At 38.9% G+C, this 9,570-nt stretch overlaps 1 long non-coding RNA gene across 1 annotated transcript; it reads left to right on the forward strand.

Moving 5' to 3' along the window:
* The first annotated feature begins 996 nt into the window (after positions 1-996).
* LOC115418074 (uncharacterized) lies at positions 997-8,022 on the forward strand. Its single transcript, XR_003935248.1, has 3 exons — positions 997-1,008; positions 2,667-2,669; positions 7,911-8,022. It is a non-coding gene; the product is annotated as an uncharacterized LOC115418074 (long non-coding RNA).
* Positions 8,023-9,570: the final 1,548 nt, after the last annotated feature.

Genomic DNA, 9,570 nt, shown 5'->3' on the forward strand with positions numbered 1-9,570 from the left:
CACTCCAACTATTTTTGAAATCTCCTTTGGTGTGACGAGTGCATTCAGCAAATCACACACTCTTTGACATTTGCTTTCCTGATTACTCATATGGGCAAAAGTTTCTGAAGAGGTATGGATAATAGTGTTAGGTATGATTATGACATCATATATGTTTGGTTTCAAAACAACTGACGTAGTGCCTGCTGAGAAAAAACAACTAAATGTTCATTGTAAATTTTGCTTCCCCACCCTGTATAAATATATATAAATAATTTTCAATGAGAGTGGTACAATCCACTGATTAAAAACTGTATTTGGACAGTTTATCAGTGCCTATACATGTTATACATTCACACAAATACATTCAACATTTTTGTTGTGAAACCTCCCGTAATTACACAAGATATTTGTCAATTAACAAACAAGTCTTGTTAAACTTACAGAACAAATACTTCTTTTACGGTTAATTGTCAGTAATTTTATCTTATTTTATTTTTTTACAGTATTAAACTTTAACAGTTTACTCTCATAAATAGAAAAGCAATATTTGTGAAATTACAATACATTTGCAAATGTATTTAAACTTTATTTCTCTGTGAAAAAAGAAAATTTCTTTAAAAAATTGTGAAATTTTTTTGGTTATTCTGTTACAGTTTTTTCATGTTATTTCATGTTATTTCATGTTTGACATGTAAAATCAGTCTGTTTTTGTCATTTCATTGATATTTTCCTGTATCTTGAAAATACAAGAAAAATCTGTCAAATAAACTGAAAATTCTGTTAAATTACAGATTTTTTTTTTTTTTTTTTTACAGTGTGGGACTCCCTTCTCCAGAGACTATCGCACGGTGGGTGAACTTGTCAAATCCACTGGGACAACCACACCTCGGGGAAAAAACAGCTGATAACACGTCAGCAACGCGTCAGGGTACGCCTCTGAAGAAGACTGCAGCGACAGCCAAAACATGTCAGGTATGAGAACATCACTCTACTACTGCTTTGTCTGAACAAATGGAAGTATCCCCTGTAACATTAAGATTAGAAGACAAAATGAAAATTCTTGGACTACCACATCTAGAACCTGTGGATCTCCACGGGTCAACACACTAGTGATATTTAATTCAGATTAGTTTTACTTTTTGTCCCAGATCTTGTACTGATGTTAGTCGAGTCAGACTGCTGTAAAGTCTTCTCCAGTGCATCCCAACTATTCTCAGTGGGGTTCAGGTCTGGACTGTGGGTGTCAGTCCATGATATCTCCCTCTACTGGAACCAGCCTTTCACAATCTGAGCCTGAAGACTTTTTTTTTTTTTTTTAGCCTGATGACTTCTGGCATTGTGACCTTGAATTATGCTTCTATACGCTGGCCCAGTGGTGCAACAGCCCAAAAATGTATCCACTATAAGAAAAAAAGAGAACAGCCCAAAAAATTATCCACTATAAGAAAAAGAAAACAGCCCAAAAATGTATCCACTATAAGAAAAAAAAGAGAACAGCCCAAAAAAATGATCCACTATAAGAAAAAAAGAAAACAGCCCCAAAATTTATCCACTATAAGAAAAAAGAAAACAGCCCAAAAAAATTATCCATCATAAGAAAAAAAGAGAACAGCCCAACAAATTATCCACTATAAGAAAAACAGAACAGCCCAAAACTGTATCCACTATAAGAAAAAACAGAACAGCCCAAAAAATTATCCATCATAAGAAAAAAAGAGAACAGCCCAAAAAATTATTCACTGTGAGAAAAAAGAGAACAGCCTAAAAATGTATCCACTACAAGAAAAAAAGAACAGCCCAAAAAATTATCCACTATAGGAAAAAAAGAACAGCCCAAAAAAATGTATCCATCATAAGAAAAAACGAGAACAGCCCAAAAAAGTATCCGCTATAAGAAAAAGAAAACGGCCCAAAAATGTATCCACTATAAGAAAAAGAAAATGGCCCAAAAATCTATCCACTATAAGAAAAAAAGAACAGCCCAAAAATGTATCCACTATAAGAAAAAAAAAAAAGAGAACAGCCCAAAAACATTATGCAGTAAAAGAAATAATAAAAACATTAAGGTTCCAGTGTCTGCTTAAGGTTAGGCCTAGGTGTTAAATGTTAATCATTAAAAAATTTCTGCCAAAGTTTTTACTTTTTGTGGTGGCCTTAATTTTAAAGCAAGACATCTTTTGGGTAAACAGCATCCTCTTATTTGGAAAGGTGGATGATTTTTTTTTTTTTTTTTTCTTATAGTGGATAATTTTTTTGGGCTGTTCTCTTTTTTTATAGTGGATGAATTTGGGCTGTTCTTTTTTTTCATTGTGGATAATATTTTTGGGCTGTTCTTTTTTGTTTCTTGTATGGATAATTTTTTGGGCTTTTTTTTTATAGTTGATAATTTTTTGGGCTGCTCTTTTTTTATAGTGGATAATTTTAGGGGCTGTTCTCTTTATTTTTTTCTGTATATGGATAATTTTTTTGGGCTGTGGCACCTCTGGGCCACTGCACTTCTACCATCAGGAAGAAAAAAATCCTCAGATGGAGAAAATAAAAACCCTGGTCATTCAGTATATTCAGACACTAAACTCAGGTTTTTGGCCAGGATGTCCGACGTTCATGATGTCTTCTTTTTTGGTCCTCATGTCCTATTACAGTCATTCAAGATTTTTTTTTCTGACCACATTTCTATATTGAAGATGGTGCACCACTATCCTTTTCATCCTATTCCTTTTTTGTTTTCCTTGTTCAATGTAGGCCAAATCTGGCCCTTCTTAAACTCATCTGTTCCACAACCATGTACGACACGTTAATCATTACAGTAATTATCCGATATCCAGTTAAATCCAAGTGGTGCCTTCAGTATCACTTCCATTGTCCGCTATGTAGCTTTAGAGAACACTTATGAAATATATGACATGTCTCTGTATATACATTGTGCAAATTTCATGTCAATTAGATGATGTTTGTGCAGAGAGGCTGACTTCCCTTTTCCAGTGGGTGACAGGACACGTCTCATTAAATACTGTTGCACACATTCAGAACTGGACTCTTATCAAATCTGTTACAGGTTTGATAACTTTGATACTGGGGCATAGTTTTTGAAATTTGTACAGGGCTTCATGGAGATCCATATTAGGAGACTTAACCCTTTCATGCATGAATTATGAGAACCTTAATCATGATTTTTTTCCTGAGTTTTTTTTATCCCTCTTTAGGCATAAAAATAACAATTCTATTGATTTTTTTTTTTTTAGCCTATTTTTTATGGAGTTACAAAAATGTCCACTCACCTGGACACCATGTGTTTAGTTTTAGAACCAAAGAAACATGTATTTACTGATATACTGTGTGAAAACTATGAAATAAAAACATTTTTAATGTAGCTAATCTGATGTTTTCTCACATTTTACCATACCCGCATGGAGATAATATGGAAAAAAAAAAAAAAACTGTTAATTACAGTCTAATAACAATAAGCAATTTTTTTTTTTACTCTCAGACATGTTAGTGCAGATCAGGTTTATCTAGAACAGCAAAGTTACAGTAATGGTCTGAATGTCAGTGTGTGGGATGATGCGTAAGTGTCCACTGTGTTGGCTGATATGGAACTAAAACAACAAAATCCATGAATATACAAGAGAACACTTTTGAACAGCTGTCCACTGTAGTGACCAGTGTGTGTGAAAGGGTTAAAGACCCAAACAGCCACTGGTGACCAAAACCATCGACTGATCTAAAATGTTTAATACTTGTTGATCCACTAATCCTATCAATACTTGTGAATAATTGGTGTAAAATGCAGTTTGTCGTCTTTTCATGGGCATCAGATATGACCCATTTGGACGTTCAGAGGCTCCATAGTTACCATGGAAACACCATTCTCTTCTACAGCATTGATTCACCAGTAAAACCCATGGATTTGGATCACTGACAGTGGATGGACACACCGGGTTTATGTTCAGTTAATGACAGATTTTGCTGAAAAAGTCACTTTTTCTTCAGTTTTCTCTGTTTTTCATATAATAACCTCAACTTTAATTTGAGCTCTTATGAACATCTACATGATCAGTAAATTTAAATATAGAAAAATACATTATTTTCACTGAAAAAAAAAAGAAGCAAAATACAGAGGATAATATTAGTATAAATGGTGATAAATCACTTCAGAAAGGTTAAATGTAGAGAAAAATTAATTTGGGAAGTGCCACAAAAGTAGTAGTGGGTCTGTATGGGTTAATATCCTTCTCCTGAGACATTTATGGAGTTGTAAAACCTTCCGAGGGTGGGCCTGAATGTGGACGTGTAAATGTGTTTAGGTCTGGCCTATAATTAGACATGAAAAACTTCATGCATATTCCCTGTTTCAAAGTGAAACCTTAAAATTAGCTGTGTTGCCATGGTATCGGCCCCAGTACTGACATGTAGAACTGTTCACGCCATGTCTCTAATCGAGCATGTAAAATTGAATAGAAGATATCCAAGTTCAAGCTTTTTCCTCTTTCATTGCAAAGCCTCAAAATTGCAGCTAAAACTGCTGCATCGTTATGGCAAAGGCATTCGAGTTTTTACATTATTTTATATTAATACATTTTAATGACCACCATGCGCATATGATACTGAAAATAACATGAATTAATCAAGATACGACACAAATTAAACTGCAAAACTTTGCACAGTAAAAATGACAGATTTCCTGTTGAGTTGAGGTAATTGAATTTTTTGGTAGGCTTTGTTGTGACAGATTTGTGGACCAAATTTCTTCTATTATTCTGGCAGAGAATATTCTTATCTTTATAATGGGGCCTTCAGCAACAATAGATGTGGCAGGGATCCTAATAAAAACTGACTAAATTTGTAATTAACTCTTTAGTGGGCAAGTGACTATTTTTGGTAATTTCCTAATACATTCCAAAACAGTGGCATCAACAGTTCCAATGAGGACAGTGAGTCCCCAGTCTGAGGTCCAATGTGGTCTCCAGGGTCTGTAAGGTCCAGCTCTGCATGAACAGTGAGTGCACCTGCCTGTACCTGTTCTCAGTTATTTGTTCTGTTATCTTGCTCAAAGGAGTTAATCCACTGTGTTCTGTAAGGTCCAACAGTGTCGATCCACTAATACACTCTGTCAGCACTCCAGCCACACCTGGATCAATCAACCTCTATCCATTGACGGGTAGCCCTCATTTGCAAAGATACTGAGTCTAATTAAAACAAGCAAAGAAGCATCGCAAAGGAAAGTAAGGATGCAAATTTATGAAGAATGAAAGATACAGTAGATGATAAAATAGAAAATCAGTCCAAATAAAACAATTACAGCTAGAAGAAGGGGCTATTTAGGGGCATTTTATTAAATGGCTAAAAGGTGCAATTTTCAGTAGGTGTATTTTGCAGGTTCACTAAAATCAAAGACAGATTTTCCAACTTCAAACTCAACACATGGAACATTCTGTGAACATTATGCCACCACTGTTGCCTTCACATCCCACAGTTTGTCTTGCTCCTCCTTCAGCTCCTGGTATTTCTTGAGACCTCCAGTCCACACTTGGTGCAGATGTTCCTGTTGACTATGACCTCCACCTGGTTGGTCTCCATGCAAGCCTTGGCCGCCTGCATCTTACACCCTGCTGTGATGTGCATCCGTTGCTCTGGTGTTCAGGGTCTGTTCTTGTCCATAAGTAGTGCCTCTGTGCTCTTTCAGTCCAGCCTTTTCCAGCCGCTGGTGCATTTTATCGATGTCAACCACTTCTTCAGTTTGCCGGCGGTACATGCCATGCAGGGGCTTGTCCTTCCATGTTACCCCCTCTGGCTCCTCCTCCTTACTGGGCTTCTATTCCTTGAGGCCTTCACTTAGCAGTCAGTCACTGGAGGCCATCTTCTCACTATATCCCTGGAGGTTTGTTGTTCCCTCCTGGACAGCAGCTCTGATGCTCACTAGTCCTCAGCCTCCAGCCTCTCACTTCGTTTACAGCCTCAGGATGCTGCCTTGTAAGGAGCTCCTCTGTCTTGATAGCTGTTGGCTGCCATCTCTTCCAGTGTCCAGGATATTATGCCAGGGGGGTATCTGATTACCGGCAGGGCCTAGGTGTTAATGGCCTGGATTTAGTTTTTTCTATTCAGCTGGCTTTTCAGGACCTGCCTTACCCTCTGTAGGTATTTGGCTGTGGCTGACCTCGGAGCTGCCTCCTCATGACTGCCTTTTTGCCCGTGGGGTCCCCAGGTATTTGTACCTGTTCTGCAGTGTTCCCTTCTGGTAGTTCAACCCCTTCAGCTGGGTGAGATGAATCAGGGAGTACAGCTTGATATTAACCATGTAGAGGTGTCTGATGGTTGTTCCACTTCAGAACCTGTACCCAAAGCTGTTTTATGTTGATCCGGTTGAGGGGGTTTAGGCCTGTGCAGACCAGCAGGGGGGACAGAGCATCTCCTTGGTATAGACTATGGTTATCTCCCGTCTTGACTACTGCAGTGCTCTTCTAACAGGCCTCCCAGCTTGTGTTGTCAAACCACTACAGATGGTCCAGAATGCAGCAGTGCGTCTGGTCTTCAATCAGCCTAAAAGGGCACATGTCACCCCGTTACTTATTGTGTTACACTGGCTACCCATAGCTGCCCGCATCAAATTCAAATCGTTAATCCTAGCCTACAAAATTCTCAGTGGGTCTGCTCCTACCTACTTAGGTGCACTGATAAAAGTTTATGTTGCCCCACAACCACTCCGCTCATCTGGGGAATGTTGTCTGGTGGTCCCCAAACCTTGTACAAGACAATCCAGGCTCTTTTCATGGGTCGTTCCACGTTGGTGGAACGTTTTACCGAGCACTACGAGAACAGAGGCGTCCCTGCCTATCTTCAAGAAGCTCCTGAAGACCCAGCTCTTCCGAGAACACCTCCTGTCCTAGCACTGTCAGACATTCCTTTTTAAATATTCTAATAAAGTTTTTCCCAGGATTATCACAGATTTTCCCAGGATTATCTCTGGACCTGCTGCGGTGGTCCTGCCTCTCTCCTGCCTTCATCATCATCACTCACTTATCCTCAACTGCCTCCATGTGTCTCCCCCTACTCCCCCCTTCTCCCCCTCTCCCCCAGTCTCTCTCTATCGCTCTCTCTTTTTCTCTTTCTTTACCCTCTTTCTTTAACCCCAACTGGTCGAGGCAGACGGCCATCCTCCTCAGTCTGGGTCTGCTCCAGGTTTCTGCTGTTAAAGGGAAGTTTTTCCTCGTCACTGTCACCAGTCACAAGTGTTTGCTCCTGGAGGATTCTGTTGGGTTTCTGTAAATTGGCTTAGAGTCTGGTTTTGACCAACTCTATATATAAGGAGTCATGAGATAACTTTTTTGTTGTGATCTGGCGCTATATAAATAAAATTTGATTGATTGATTGATTTGATGGGTTTTCCCCTGTAAGTCGCTTTGGAAAAAAGTGTCTGCCAAATGCGTAAACATAAACATATATACCACATGTGATGCTCACCTGCCAAACTGGCTTTGAGTTGGCCTCCAGAGTCATCTTCCATTGCCTCGTTGAGTTCTGGTTGAAGGTTCTTAGGGCATTTTCACACAGCGAACTCAAGTCTGTATCCGAGTACGCTGGACCCCAAAGTCCACTTATTTTTATCTATGTGAATGCAACTGGATCCATGGTTGAGTACCGTACCTGAGTCCAGCTGAGAAGGTAGTCCTGGGTTCGGAAGGCCCGGACTCCGGCACGGTACATTGCCGTGTGAATGCGATCCGTGCCCGAGACCGGACATGACCTTATCATGATTCCAACAACGGAATTGAGTTAGTCAACACAAGGCCATAGACGGAGCTCCTGTTTCCTGAAAAGCCTCGGATCGTGCAGCCTGGAGTTGCCTTATCAACCGAACCACTCGGTGATGTATCAGGGACAACGAAGGTCACTCTTCTTCACTTTGTCTCAAACAGGATAACAGACTGTAGAACAGAACAGTCACTCGGTCGATAACGTAAGGGTTTGTCTTCTTCTGACTTCTGCGTTTGTTGGACAGCGACAGAATTCCTTCCACACCACCACCTACTGTTTCAGCCCTGTAACACCCATTCATGCTCAGGCACAGGCCGCAATGCATGCATGTGCACGTAACATCTGCGGGAAAGGTGTGAACGTATGTAAGTACGGTACGGACTCGCGTACACTGTGTGAAAATGCCCTTAGTGTCCTGTTGATGTTCTACAGCTTTTGGCGCTCCAGTGTCCATGTGTGTGACGTCGTGTGAGTCATAGGCCTTCATGTACTCAGTTCAGGCAGTGCACAGGTTGAGGTTCATGGTCTCACATGAACACTAACCTGGTCGCCCTGTCAACCAGTAGCTGGTGCTTGGCTCTTCTGGTGTTACTACCAGGTCCTTTCTGTGCTCTGCTCATGTGTTGGTCTGCATTATGCGATGCCTCCTTCTCTCAGTCACCCTGCTGAGCCACATTATGTCATAAAAGTTCAAAATGTAATAAGAATGTCCTGTCATCTTGTAATAAAGCCGCATTTTGTAATAAACTACCTCAATGCATTATGTAGTAAATTTTTTCACATTATGTAGTAAGTTATTACAATTTGAGAAATGTATTACAAAATGCACTTGACACATTTTTATTTAAAAAAAAAAAAAAAGTAATAACATGGTTCATTATGTAATAACAACAATCCAAATTAATATAATTTCAGAGCAATTTAGAAGAAATTAGTCAAAGGAGCTACAGGTTATATAATCAGAACTTTAACCACACATTTTAAAGATTAATTTAGCACATTACATTTTCCTGAAAATAAAAATGTGTCAAGTGCATTTTGTAATAAATTTCTCAAATTGTAATAACTTACTACGTAATGCGAAAAAATTTACTACATAATCCATTGAGGTAGTTTATTACAAAATGCGTCAGTTTATTACATAATGCGGCTTGATTACAAGATGACGTGACATTCTTATTACATTTTGAACTTTTATTACATAATGGGAATTTATTACATAATGCGGCTCAACACACCCTCTCAGTTTTGTTCAGTCTCAGCCCTTGGTGGATCTGTTGTCACCTTGTTAAACTGCCATTGAGAATAGATCTTAGCTAGGTTGGTGGAGAACATCTTGTTAAATCTCCTTGCCTCTACTTCTCTTTATGTGAAGAGAGGCAGATGAAATTATTACCCATCATGAAGAGTGCCTACAGCGTCAGCCAGCTGGTCAAATCTAAGTTCAGCCATGTTATCTGTCCAAAAAAACAATGGAAATGAATGTGATTTTGCATAAACTTAAAACAATTGCCATTATGAATGTGCATCTTAATCAAAGCTGAAGGCGAAATCTAAAACCATTGAACTTATCAATAAAAGATACATGCAAGTAAGTGCAAGACAAACAGAAGTTTAACTCACTTTGGTCTGGAATGCAAAATAACACTTGCAGCTCCTCACTCAATACCTGACTTAGTATGTTAAGTATGATCCTACATCTAATAAGGAAACATGTAAACCACAATGATGATTGTAAATGAACCAGCTCTTAAAATCCATGACTGTAGTGGATGGACATGTTCACAAATTGCTGTTTTCTTTTGTAAATTTTCTGAAAATTCAGGTGAAATTTGC

The sequence above is a fragment of the Sphaeramia orbicularis genome, chromosome 4, assembly GCF_902148855.1.
Source record: "Sphaeramia orbicularis chromosome 4, fSphaOr1.1, whole genome shotgun sequence".
NCBI classification, from domain to species: Eukaryota; Metazoa; Chordata; class Actinopteri; order Kurtiformes; family Apogonidae; genus Sphaeramia; species Sphaeramia orbicularis.